Source organism: Rattus norvegicus, chromosome 2, assembly GCF_021556685.1.
Source record: "Rattus norvegicus strain SHRSP/BbbUtx chromosome 2, alternate assembly SHRSP_T2T, whole genome shotgun sequence".
NCBI classification, from domain to species: domain Eukaryota; kingdom Metazoa; phylum Chordata; class Mammalia; order Rodentia; family Muridae; genus Rattus; species Rattus norvegicus.
Genome location: NC_141535.1, coordinates 155,775,973 through 155,790,167, shown reverse-complemented (window position 1 = coordinate 155,790,167; position 14,195 = coordinate 155,775,973).

Genomic DNA, 14,195 nt, shown 5'->3' with positions numbered 1-14,195 from the left:
ATAAATGAAACAGAAATAACAGCATCTATGTCAAAAGGAAGAACATTTCTAAGAATTGTTAGGTTTGAGTGTTGAAGGCAGCAGCTTGGTTGTGAGCCACCTTGTGGGTGCTGGGAACTGAAGCCATGTCTTGTAAGCACAAGTGTTCTTAAACTCTGAGCCATCTCTCAAGCCCCAGTGTAGACGTTTTTTTATCTATGGAGTCATCAGAGAGGAAGGAGCCTCAGTTAAGAAAATGCTCCCATAAGATGGAGCTATAAGCAAACCCATAGGGCATTTTCTTAATTAGTGATGGGGGAGGGCCCAGCTGGATTGATATTATCAGTATTAAAGAATCAACACATTAACTTCATTGATGGACTTGAGAGGCTAAAATCACACACAATCATATCAACTAACACAGAAGAGCATTTGACAAAATATAAAACTAATATTACATATATTATATATAAAACTATAAGATATAGTTTATAATATATAACTATAAAATTTAAAATATATGAACAGAGGAAAGTGTCCCTAATTTAATAAAAAATAGTTACAACCTATACTTCCCCTAAAATTAGAAGTAAAAATATGTACTCCGCTACTCGTAGCACGATAGGAGTCCAGTCCACTGCAATAAGACAAGAAAAAGAAATTAAAAGTATGTACATAAAATTTAAATAAGAAAAGAAAACGAAGCTGCCTCCAAAGGCAAATGGCATTTTTGTTTATGTTGGAAATCCCAAGAACAGTTTCTAGAACTAATATGTGAGCTCAACAGGATCTCAAATTACACAAAAAAACGAACGGAAATTGCTTAGGTGTATTTTTATTTATATTTAAGTGTGTCTTTGTGAGTGAGTGTACGCCATATGTGTGCAGGTGCAGAGGGGGGCCAGAAGAGGATGTCAGATGCCCTGGAGCTGGAGTTTCAGGCGGTTTTAAGCTGCCCAACACAGAGGCTGAGAACCAAACTCTGGTCCTATGAAGGAGTAGCTGATGTTCTTAACTGCTGAGCTACCTTTCCAGCTCCATAAAAATCATATGTGTTTTATAAAACACTTACAATAAACATTGAAATTTAACTACAATATAAATTATAGTTACTTTTTTAAAGATACGCCTAATTTCTACTAAAACAGACAAGGTTGTTTATGTTCTCCACTTTTAATATAGTGTTGGGAGTTTTAGCTAGGGCTGTAAGACAAGAGAAATAAAAAAGGCAATACAAATAAGAAAGGGAGAAATTGAAATATTCTTATTTGCAGATGATATGATTCTATACATGAGAGACCTAAGAACTCCAACAGAATCCTTAGAATTGGAGGGCGGGGAGATGGCTGGACCGGTAGGGTGCTTGCCATGCAGGTATGAGGATCTGAGTTTGGATACCCAGCACCCACATAAAGAGAGTGAAGTGGTCTGTAGAGATGGCTCAGTGGTTAAGAGTCCATTCTACTCTTGCAGAAGGCTAGAGTTCAGTGCCCAGCACTCATATTAACAACTTAGCATGGCTTATAACTACAGCTCCAAGGGGATGCGTCTATCTTCTGCAGGCTCCCGCACTCCTGCCAACCATCGCCACTACTCAGGTAAATGAGACAGAGAACTTTTCTAATTAACCCTGCTTTAAGAGGGATGCATCTGGGAGATCGCACTATTCTAGTTTAGACTCGTGACTTTCATTGGACTTCAGGACTCTATGACACTAGAGGTTCTTTGTTCCCCCAGTGAAGAGGGCTTAAATTTGAATTCATCTTATCAAATAGAAGTGGGAGGATTTCCTTTTTGGATTGGCCACGAAGTTCATATTTGAAAGTTACATCTAAGGGATAGTTCATATTTGCCAACTGCTACAAACAAGAGACCAGGCCCTGCCTCTTGCCTGGACAGCATGAGAGAGCTGGCCCCAAGGACAGGAGAGCTGAAGAGCTGGCCCCACCCCTCCCCATCTACAGCACTTGGGATAGTGGCCCCCACCCCTGCCGAGGCAGCACAGTGGAGCTGGCCCTTGTGGTATAGGCATGGGAGAATCAGTTGAAGAATGGGAAAGCTGGCCCTGCCACTTGCCCACTGTCCCTCACCTGGGCAAAGCAGGAGAGCTGGCCCTAATGGCATGGGTGCAGGAGAATTGGTGGGTAAACCAATTGAGCTTCTACCTAGACTCAGATCCAGGGTTTTAAGTTGGCCCACCCCAGCCTCTACCCCATCTATGAACTGCTGGAGCACACAAAGGGGCCAGTCCTGCCAATCTAAAGCTGCAGGTCCTCCACGACTCTGGGCAACAACCGCATATCCGAGAGGAGTCCCAGAAAGGATCCAGTATTGATAGTGTAACAGAAGCCGGATGCCTTGAACTAGACCAATGCCTCATTGCAAAGACCATTTGCAAACAAAGAAGTGTGTGACAAATCATAGCACACTGCCGTTTCCACAGTGAGACGCCTTTTACTTTACTTCATTTTGCATTTTTCTATTTTGTTTATTGTTTATTTTGTTTTGTTTTCTCTTGAGGAGTGGTGCAAGAACGGAGGGCAGATATGAAGGGGACAGGGACGTGAGTGGGATTGGAGTGCATGGTATGAGATTCGCGAAGAATCCACCAAAAGTTTTAAAATCATGTATCTCACAATACCATGGCATCTGTTTGTCTTCCTTCTTTGTCTACGATTGCCAAAACTGCTCAGAACCAATCTGAAGGTTATGTGTCTTATTCCAATCGTTCTTGTACCCGCTAATTCGAGCTTCAGAGCATTTATGTACTTTAAACCCAGATTGGTGTTTGGATTCCTGCAGAGACGGCTCGTGCCTGGGAAGCATCCCCTCCCATGTCTACGCTTTGTGATATTGGATCAAGTGAAGAAAAGGATTAAAGAATGGCTGGAGTCACGATTGCCTTTGTGTTGGAAGTTGTTGCCTTTACTGCAGCAGCTGCAACTGCTGGATAGCCCTGCGTCCACACCTTCAAAATGTACCTTATACTGTAGAATAGCATTCGGATTCAGAAAAATTATGAAGCATCCAAAGACATATAGGTGGTATGCTACATGCTGAAACCGCTGATTTAGAATCGGCTGTGGTTACCTTAGTTGATCAAGTTGTTCACCAACAAAGAGTTCTCAGTAAGATGTGATTGGAATGGGGCTCGGTTCTGTGCATTGCAGTGAGGCCTTTGCTCCCTTGGGATTAGGGGAGAGAACATTTATTAGCTCATGGTAACTCAGGAAGTACTGAAATTACGGTCAGATAGCATCATCGGTTTGCAATATCTGGCAATGGATTGTTGGAGAGTATTGCCGATAGATTGGGGAAGTTAAATTCAATTTAACAATTTAATATTTCAAGCTCCCCCTATGATACAGTGTTAATACTGATTGCTCTCTAGTTTTTGTAAATGTTTTAATGGCCCGGAAGAAAACCTTCTGACATTAAGAAATGACTCAACATGGAGCAGCTGTATTCAACATTATGTTACAAAATATGGCTAAACCAAAAGAGGAGATGAAGGAGATTTGCTGAACAAGGATGCCAGACATCCCTTGAAAACAAGAGGATATTTGCAGAATTTTGGCAGGATGCTGCCTTCACAGTCCAACAGGTACTTCCTCGGCCAGACTTAACATTCTTCACATTTATCTTCTAGGGAAAAAAATCAGTTAATAACATGTAAAAAGGTGCTCTTTGTCCAAGAAAAAAAGGAAGCAAACGTTTTAGATTGAATCTTGCATATTATGTATTTTGTAATGGGAGCTGCAACAGTATAATGTGGTTAAAGACTCTAGGGCTGGAGATATGGCTCAGTGGTCAAGAACACTGATTGCTCTAACAGAGGTCGTGAGTTCAATTCCCAGCAACCACATGGTGGCTCACAACCATCTGGGATCAGATGCTCTCTTCTGGTGTGCTTGACTGAAGATAGTCCAGTGTACATGAGTACACTGTAAATAAACTTTAAAAAAAGAATAAAGACTCTGAGGCTAGAAGAGGGTGTCAAATGTCCCTGGAACTGGAGGTAGAGACAATTGTGAGCCCCCTCCCATGGGCTGATAATGAAACTTAGGTCCCCTGGAAGAAAGGCAATCACTCTTAATTACAGAGCCATTTCTTCAGCCAAACATTGCATATTTTCATCTGAACCTAGCAGATTTTTAATCCGAGGCTTGGTGTTTTTCAGCTGGGTTATATTTGCAGCATTTTCTTAATGGATGATGGGTGATTAAGTTACAGTTATAATATTATCTCTACTGTTGTTTAGGTGATAGGAAAAATACAAAGTTGATTACCTATAGGCTTCATATTTTTCCCTAATTTTCCCTATTTTTCTTTTTCTTTTCAATATTGGGGGAGGGATTTTTATCTTTTATTTATTTTGTGATAATCCTGTATATGTAGACTTACTTTTCTTTGGATTTATTTTTATTTTATATAGATGAGCATATATATAATATATATACATATATACATATATACATATATACATATATACATATATACATATATACATATATACATATATACATATATACATATATACATATATACATATATACATATATACATATATACATATATACATATATACATATATACATATATACATATATACATATATACATATATACATATATACATATATACATATATACATATATACATATATATATATATATATATATATATATATATATATATATATATATATATATACCATGAGCATTCCTGGTGTCTGTGGAGGTCAGAAGAGGGTGCCGGGTCACTTGGAAACAGAGCTACAGATAGTAGAGGGCTGCCATGTGGGTGCTGGGAATGGAACTCAGGCCCCCAGAACAGCAGCCAGCATTCTTTACTGCTCTGTCATTGCTCCAATCCCACCCCTAAATCTTTACTACAGTGCTTTCACATTCTTACAGCTAATACATTTCAGATGATAATTTTTAAAATTTTTTATTTCTAGAAATCCTATTATCTATAAGCATAGAACCCCGGCAATGACCATTCAACTCCAATGGATCGTGTTTTATTTTTATCAATGTATATTTTTCTACAGTGTCTTAGTTATTTTTTGTTCCTGTGATAAGACACCCTGAGCAAAGCAACTTAAAGAAAGAAGAGTATATTTGGGACTTAAAGAGAGTGTGTCCATGACCATCCTGGTAAGAGGGAGGCATGGCATCAGGCAGGTAGACATGGCACTGAGCAGTACATGACAGCTTTCATCATAGTCTACAGATACGAGGCAGAGGGAGCTAAGTGGAAATGTTGCATGCCTTCAGTAACACTTCCTCCAACAAGACCACGCCTCCTAACCTCTCCCAAACAGTTCCACCAACTGGGAGCCAAGCATTTAAGTATAAGTGCCTATGGAGACGATTCCCATTCAAACCATCACCTACAGAATTATGTGTTATTATGACACTTCTACTCATATATGTATAATGTAGGTAGACCATATCTGCTCCCATTACACACCCTTCCTCTTCCTGCTGTAACCTTGTTGCCACCAATCATCCTCCACAGATGAGAAAACGTTACCTACCTGTCATTCTAGGTCCAGCTCATTTTGCTTAACTTGTAAGCTTTAGTTCTTACCCATTTTCCCCACAAATTACATGATTTTTTTTTTTGGTTCTTTTTTTCAGAGCTGGGGACCGAACCCTGGGCCTTGCGCTTCCTAGGTAAGCGCTCTACCACTGAGCTAAATCCCCAGCCCACATGATTTTTTTTAATGGCTAAATTATAGTCTATTGTATATACATACATTTTCTCTATCCGTTAGATGGGCATCTAGAATAATTTGTAAAAGTTTCTTTTGTCTGCCTGATGAAATTGTCCTCTAAGAGGCTTACTGCTGAATAAGCTCACCCTAGAAAGTTCTCTCTGAACTCTGGCTGGCTGGTTCAACTCAGCTGTTCTCGCTCAAACTCCTCTCCAAGATGACTGATTTGATGTGATTCTCCCAGCTTCTCACTGAATTTCTCTGCTTGGCCTCAAACTAACGCTAGCAATTTGTTCTGTGTCAGGGTCCAGCCTCAATACAGGATGTGGGTTCTCAACTGGAAGCAGGGATATCTGGGAGGTGCATAATAAACACACACAGACAACATTTTTGAGTATAAGCTGACAGGCAAGCTTCAAGGCTTGAGGTTCGTTCTCTCTCTCTCTCTCTCTCTCTCTCTCTCTCTCTCTCTCTCTCTCTTAACTTGAGGCTGCATGTATTCTGCACTCTCCTACACACCCTGGGTTTCTCCTATGCACTTTTCTTTTCTCGAACTCCCACACACCTCTGTTCACTCTCCTTTCACTCATACACTACACACACACACACACCCCTCACACACACCACACCACACACACCTCACACACACACACACACACACACACTTCACTAAATGTGGATGAGGACTATACAGTGCAAGGGTAAGAGCTCCACCCCCCACATCTTCAAATCTAAAAGGCCCAGTGAAACCTCTTGTCAGTGGATGAATCAGTGGATGAATGTCTCTCTTTTAATGGTAGTCATATGACCCATACCACTGTGAGTGTCTCTAGGTTATTGTGAACATTTGCTGTTCTGTAAGAGTATTAATAGAGAAAAAGGGAAAGATTCCTTTGTCTTCCTTCAAGGATTTCTTTCTCCCCCAGGCTGCACTATTATTCTCAGAACTATGGAATAAATATTTTCCTGCCAGCTTGTCACAAGTGATGTATCGTGAAAGTTACAAAATTTTAAATTAAAGTTTGGAGTGGACCATATGTCTATAAGAAAGGCGTTTAAGAAGTGGAGGTAGGAGAATCAAAACTTCAGGGGGCATCCTTTGCTATACAATAGACTTGAGGCCAACCTGATCTACATGGAACTCTGTCTCAAAAAAAAAAAAAAAAAAAAAAAAAAAAAAAAAAAAAAACAGGGGAAAAAGACCATAAACTAGATGTTTTCTATGGAGTAGTATTTTTCCCACCCTAATCCCTGCTTTTCCCTTGAACTGAATAGCATTTGTAAAACATAATGACAAAAAAAAATGTCATCTCAAAGACATTGCTTTGATAATTAGGAAAGGTGGGAGAAAGAAATATAACTGGAACGGGCTCCATTTGTATTTTTTTTCCATGAACTTTAGTAATTTAACACATGGTTTTCAAATTACACAACACACCAAGTCTAATTCATGGGATTTTGGGGGGTGGGGTTGGGCCTAACATAGGCTTCTTAAAACTTCAGTTAATATTCCCGTCTTCTCATGTTCTTATTTCTAAGCAGGAGAAATAGACTCCAGCTTATTTAACAGAAAAACCTATTGAGAATATAACTTCAGTAGACCCTAGAATCCAAAGGACTGGGAACGTCAGACCAGACTTAGAGTCCTGCAACCAGGAACACTAGGCAAAACATGTGGCTAGGCAGCTCGCAGGCCCAGCGCACACAGGTACCATGCTTTTGTAATACATGGGCAATGGGGCTCACTATAGAAAATAGCCAGCGCTATAACCCTACTCATTGCCCATGCCACTCAGAAATGGAGCCATCCAAGGGTTCTTTGCAGTCCCTGCTTCCTTGCATAATGTTTTCCAATAGTTAATGGGAGACAAATCTAATCTACAGAGAGGAGATGTGATACTGTCAACAGAGGAGAAATGATGATGTCAGCAGAGGGGAGATGATGGTGTTAGCAAAGGGGAGATGACAATGTCAGAAGAAGGGAGATGATGATGTCAGCAGAGGAGAAATGATGATGTCAGCAGAGGGGAAAGGATGATGTCAGCAGAGGAGAAATGATGGATGATGTCAGCAGAGGAGAAATGATGGATGATGTCGGCAGAGGAGAAAGGATGATGTCAGCAGAGGAGAAATGATGATGTCAGCAGAGGGGAAAGGATGATGTCAGCAGAGGAGAAATGATGGATGATGTCAGCAGAGGAGAAATGATGGATGATGTCAGCAGAGGAGAAAGGATGATGTCAGCAGAGGAGAAATGATGATGTCAGCAGAGGAGAAATGATGATGTCAGCAGAGGAGAAAGGATGATGTCAGCAGAGGAGAAATGATGATGTCAGCAGAGGAAAGAGGATCTGAGCAGAGGAAGGTGGTTGGCAAGAAGAGGAAGAGTTGAGTCACCACTTCCTTTTAGCGTGTTCTTGTTAATTTTTAAATAACTTCCTGCTACTCTGGCACTTCTCCCTTTCAAGTTCAGAGTCCCTAAGCAAGCATAATAATTGGCACATTCAGGGCCAAAATTAACACAGTCGGAAGCACTAAGTTAAAAAGTCTAATAGCCGGCTGTTCTTGGTAAATATTTATTAGGCTGCTTTTTAGAGCCCAGTAATGTATCTAATAAATATTTATGAATGTAAAATAGAGAACCATAAATGGCCATGACTGCACTCATCAAATATTTCTTTAAAATTCAAAATTAGCTCCTGAATAGAGTCTGCAAGTGCCTTGAGAAAACCAATTAGAACCTTAATCCCTTCTGTGGAGTGATTTTCCTTCCCTCCTTCATTATGAGGCCTCCGTGTTTGCAGGCCCATCAGCTGCACTGCCAACTGTGACCCCTCTCCAGTAACCTATAATCCATACAACAGCAAGCAATCAAGCAGCTCAGGGAAAATTTGCTTCATTCAACCAATTCTTGGATAAACTCATTAACGTCTTCGGCTTCCGAGAGGATAAGCAGCAGCCGAGGATTTGAGGTTTATTTGTCAGTGCTTGGCATGCACTCAAAGCTTTAATTTCCTATACAAAGAAATGCTTTTAGCTGCAAGATATTTTTTGTGCCTATTTATGGACTTATTCTAAAGTCTTAGCAATTCATTTATCACTTCCTTTAAAATAAGACCCATCCCTGGAAGGGAGGAAGGAAGATCATAAATAATTTTTGAACATACTATATATATTCCAAAAGATTAAACCCTCCAGCTTCACACTCTGACGATGTCTATTGAACATTAAGATGCTTTAGGCATTGAGAACACAAATCTGTTTTCTTTGTGATGTCCTATCCACTTAAAGCTTTGTCTTCCTCATCAATAAAATGGGATTAAACAGCACCAATGTTTGTAACATTGGTAATGGCAGGTAGGAAAATATTTGTAGCTGTAACTGCTAGGATAATGTTTGTAAACTTGTCTGGAACAGTGGTTAACACGGGTCACTATTCAATAAGTCACTATTCATCTTCTGGAATGTAGTATAGAGACAGGGTGACTTTTTACTACACAATTAGATAATCAATGACTAGGAAAGATATTTTTCTTTTTTTAAAACATTCATGAATTTATTTTATGTATATGACCACACTGTCCTTGACACACCAGAAGAGGGCATCATTGGATCCTACTACAGATGGTTGTGAGACACCATGTGGGTGCTGGGAATTGAACTCATGACCTCTAGGAGAGCAGCCAGTGCTCTTAACCAATAAGCCATCTCTGTAGCCTCTGGAAGAAATTTTTCACTCTTTCTACAATTTTTTTAACTTTCGTATGTAGGGATTTCGGTTGATTAGTGGGCTGCAATATTGAGTTGCACCTGCCTCATAACACCTACAAGTAACCTTGGTCTGCCCCCAACACATACACACACACGCACACACCCAGATAGTGTCCCCGTCACATGGAAAGCATGAAAAACCCTTACAGTGGTACAGAGCTGTATACACAGACTTTTACCATCAGCATTGGTAATTTACCTTCATCCTCGATGTGAGCTTGAGCTCAAGCAAGTGAAGCAGCTTAGGTGAAGTCAAATATTATATGATAGCAACCTCCTTCCAACTCAAATTGTGCTCATCCAGACCCCTCTTCTGTCCCAGGAGGTTGCACTGGATCCACCTGTTTTCTCCTCTCCTTTTCTTTTTCTTTCTTTTTTCTCCTTTTTTTCTTTTTCCTTTTCTTCTGTTTTTTTTTATCTTTAATAATATTTTCGTGTGGGAAGAGGATTGTCCTCAAACTATAAATCTGGATCTGTGAATTAAATTTACAGCTCTTCCAAGTGTGACCCCCAAAACCATTGGTGACAGACTCTTGCTTTAGCTCCACAAGCATGAAATTCAAGATTATATCTGATCTAAGCTCTGGATCCTAACCTTGGAGAGGTTAAGAGTAACAAACAAAGGACCACCTGAGTGGGTAAAGGCACTTGTCACTAAGCTGACAACCTGAGTACAGTCCCCAGGGACCACATGACAGAAAGAGGAACCGTTTCTTGGAAGTTTCCTCTGACCCTCTCCACATGCACACCATGGAATGCACATGCCATACATCCGTCTGTGTGTGTGTGTGTGTGTGTGTGTTTGTGTGTGTGTGTGCATGTATGTGTGTTATAAAAATGTTAAGAGTAATTAACAAAGGGCTGAGAAACTGGCTCAGTCAGTAAAGTGATGCTAGTGCAAGCACTTGAGCTCCATCTGCAACTCCCATGTAAATGCTGGATACATGCATCCCTGTTGTCCTTCTGCTAAAGTGGCAGAGACAAGATGATCATTGGAGTTTCCGAGACAACCAAGTTAGCCAAATTAATGAGCTGATTCAGTGAGTGACTGTCTCAAAAAACAAGGTGTCAAGGGACTGATGAAGCTACCTGACTTTTGGTCTGCATACTCATGAGTACACCATACATATGCGTATGCACACACACACACACACACACACACACACATGTGCACCCACCAGACACATGCACACGCACATGCACACATGAATTTATATGTACATGAGGAAGATCATTGAAGAATTTTATTTAGACATGTAGTCATTCACTCTACTCCTATAAACGTAATATGCACTATGGATAAATACTCTAAAAGAAAGGTAGACCTGCTAAGGAGTGGTTGTCTCCAACAGACATATACCCTAGCAAGGCTTACGTCCTGGGCAGTTTCAGTACTGTGCTTGCAAGGTTAGGTCATTGAACTGTCAGTGAAGCTATGGAAGAGGGTCTGTGCTCGACATTCCTAGTTGTGTGCCTACTGTCATTGCCACCTGAGGAGCCCTAGGATGTGAGTGCCTGAACAGACATGAGCTGCACTACATATTCCCGAATCTCAGACTCCCCTGCACCTTTAGATCTACACCATTTTGTTTTACAGCCAGGAGTGGTGGCACACACCTTTAGTCCTAGAGCTCAGGAGGCAGAGGCAGGTGGAGCTTTGTGGTTTTGAGGTCAGCTTGCTCTACACCATGAGTTTCAGGACAGCCAGCTTACATAAAGAGACCCTGTCTCAAAAATCAAAACAAACAGGCCAAAAAATGTCTTCTTTGATTTACTCAAACGATGGCTTTGTCTCCTATTAAATCCAGGCCCATTGTTCACTTTGCCAAAGTGTACATGCAGAGTAAAGGTCTTCGTAAGTCCTGTGATCTTCAGTTAATGATTAAGATCTGACCCTCCTCTTTTGCACTGAGGATTGAGCCTAAGTCTGGCTCATGCCAGGCAAATGCCCTGCTTTCTGACTCAGGGTTTGTCTGTTTGTTTTTGAACCAGGATCTCAATTCTTTAGCCCATTTTAGATTTCCACAAGTTTTATAACATTTCATTTACCCTTTGAAAATTTTACGCATATACATATACATACACATACACACACACATATATATGTATATATATATGTGTGTGTGTATATATATATATATGTATATATAATGTGCCTCTGGCAATCCATCTCCCACTACTGCAGCACCTCACCAACACATCCCAATCTCAACTCCGTGGCTTCTTTTTCATCTTCTCATTTTTACTATCATTACTTTTGACTCATTGAGTTCAATTAGTGCTACCCACCTATGCACGCATGTGACGTCATCCAATGAGGCACACACACACCCCCCACGCACTCCAAAGAAAAGTGACTGCCTCTTCCTTAGTGGCCGTCAACTGTCAATAGCTCTTTAACTAGGAGTAGGGCCTTGGGAGCCCCTGCTGTATCCACATTGGGATTTTTAACTGGCTAGACCTTGTGAAGGCTTCAGTGAGTACAACATGAATTAGCCAGGCCATGTCCAGAAGACAGCATCCCACAGCGCTTCTGCCCAGCCTCTGGCTCTCCCACTCTTTCCACCCTGTCTTCCTCAATGTTCCGTAAGTCTTAGGTTTGGAGGAGGCAGGTTGACACGCATGTCCCATCTGAGGGTGAGCATTCACAGCTGCCTGTCTCAGCACTCCAGTGTCTGAGTTTACGTCACCGCTACCTGCTGCCAAGAAAAACTTCTCTAACCAAGGCTGAGAACAGCACAGCTATACGGATAGAAGTGTAAACGAACTCAAACTCCATTTTGACTGTTTCTTGTTATAGGTTTGGTTGGTTGTTTGGTTGGTTTTGAGACGAGATTTCTTTGTTTAGTCATGGCTGTCCCGGAACTGGCTCTGTAAAGCAGGCTGGCCTCGAACTTATGAAGATCCATCTGCCTCTGCCTCCTGAGTGCTGAGATTTAAAGTATGTGCTGCCGCCACGCAGCCCCACATTCTGTTTTTTAAAATCACGTGTATATGTGTATGTCTGAATGCCATGTGTAGATGGGTGCTCGTGTAGACAGAGTGTGGAGTTGCCTGAAGCTGGTGCCACAGTGTGCTAACTGGCACGGGTGCTAGGAATGGAACTCAGTCCTCTGGAAGAGTAAGCAACTCCAAACTGCTTAGTAATCTCTCCAGCCTCGTTTTCACACATCCTTAAGCCAAGGACCAGGAAGCGGCTCCCATGGAGGGAAAGTCTAGGGCAAAACAGGCATGAAAATTTATGAAATGTAAAGTGTGCTGCAGAAGTAAACCTTCCAGAGAGGATCGCTGGGTAGCCATAGCATCTAATGTGCTCCGGATGAAATAGTTTAAGACGCTGTCTGTGGAGGGAGAATGCGTTTGAAACTTGAGTCCCTGGGAATTAATAATCCCTGGAAGCGTTTTTATCTATAGGATATAATGTCCAGTTAACTCCTCCTCAGCAAAACACCCCCTTTCTGTCTAGTAGACACATATATCTGGTGGACCCTTCACCTTCTCCACCTCTCACTCAGCCATTGATCCAGATCTCGTCACTGAGGCTCTCTTCTGTACTCTATTAGTGCCCAGCAGATTTCTCTTCTCTCCAAGGCTGCAGGTCAAAAGATGAAAATGGACAAGGTGTTCTTGCTTGTTGTTTGTTCTTCCTTGCTCTTCCCCTGTTCCCTGTCCCTTCTCTCTACCCCGCTCCCTCCGTGTGCCCATGGCTGGCCTCCTTTCCTCTCCTCTCCTCTTCTTCTCTCATTAAACCTCTCCATGTGGAAAAAAAATTTAAAAAGGGACAAGATTGGTTCATCTTAGATTTTTTTTAATGTATCCTATCTTCATTTTGTGTGTGTGAGTGAGTGCATTACCTACATGTATGTAAGTGCACCATATATGTACTTGGTACTCTTGGAGGCTGTTGTGTTTTATAAAAAGATAGGGAGAGGGCTGGAGAGACTGCTCTGTGGTTAAGAGCACTGACTGCTCTTCCAGAGGTCCTGATTTTAATTCCAAGCAACCACATGGTAGCTCACAACATCTGTAATGAGATCTGATGCCTTCTTCTGGTGTGTCTGAAGACAGCTACAGTGTACTCATATACATAAAATATAAATAAATTTAAAAAAAATGACAAGGAGAGAAGGACTATGTTTGGTGGATGTGTAGTCAGGTATGGGGTAAGGGGTGGGGGTGCCTCTGCAGGCCCGTGCTGAGGCATCCCTTCCCCCAGAGAGACCAGCCACACCATGATGGTATAGTATAGAACAGAGTTTATTCAGGGCATGGGGAAGGGAGTTGAAAGGGTAGTAGAGACAGAGAAAGGGGGAGAGAGAGAGAGAGAGAGAGAGAGAGAGAGAGAGAGAGAGAGAGAGAGAGAGAAGAGGAGCGGAGCCAGCCATGAGCACATGGAGAGTGGGGGGAGGGGAATGGGGAAAGAGGGGGAGCATGAAGGCAAGAGAGCAAGAGAGAGGAGGGGCAAGCAGCCCCTTTTATAGTGAGTCAGGTGCACTTGCCTGTTGCCAGGTAACTGTGGGGTGGAGCTTAGACAAAATGCTAACAGAGGCCAGCATAGGAGTTCAGATACACTGTACTAGAATGACAGGTGACTGTAAATTAACACATGAGTGCTGGGAAATCAACAGGTCCTCTGTGAGAGCAGCAGGCAACTTAACCTCTGAGCCTTCTCTCTAGTCCTTGTCAATAACACAGATTAAACTCAAACAACATGTGAATAACA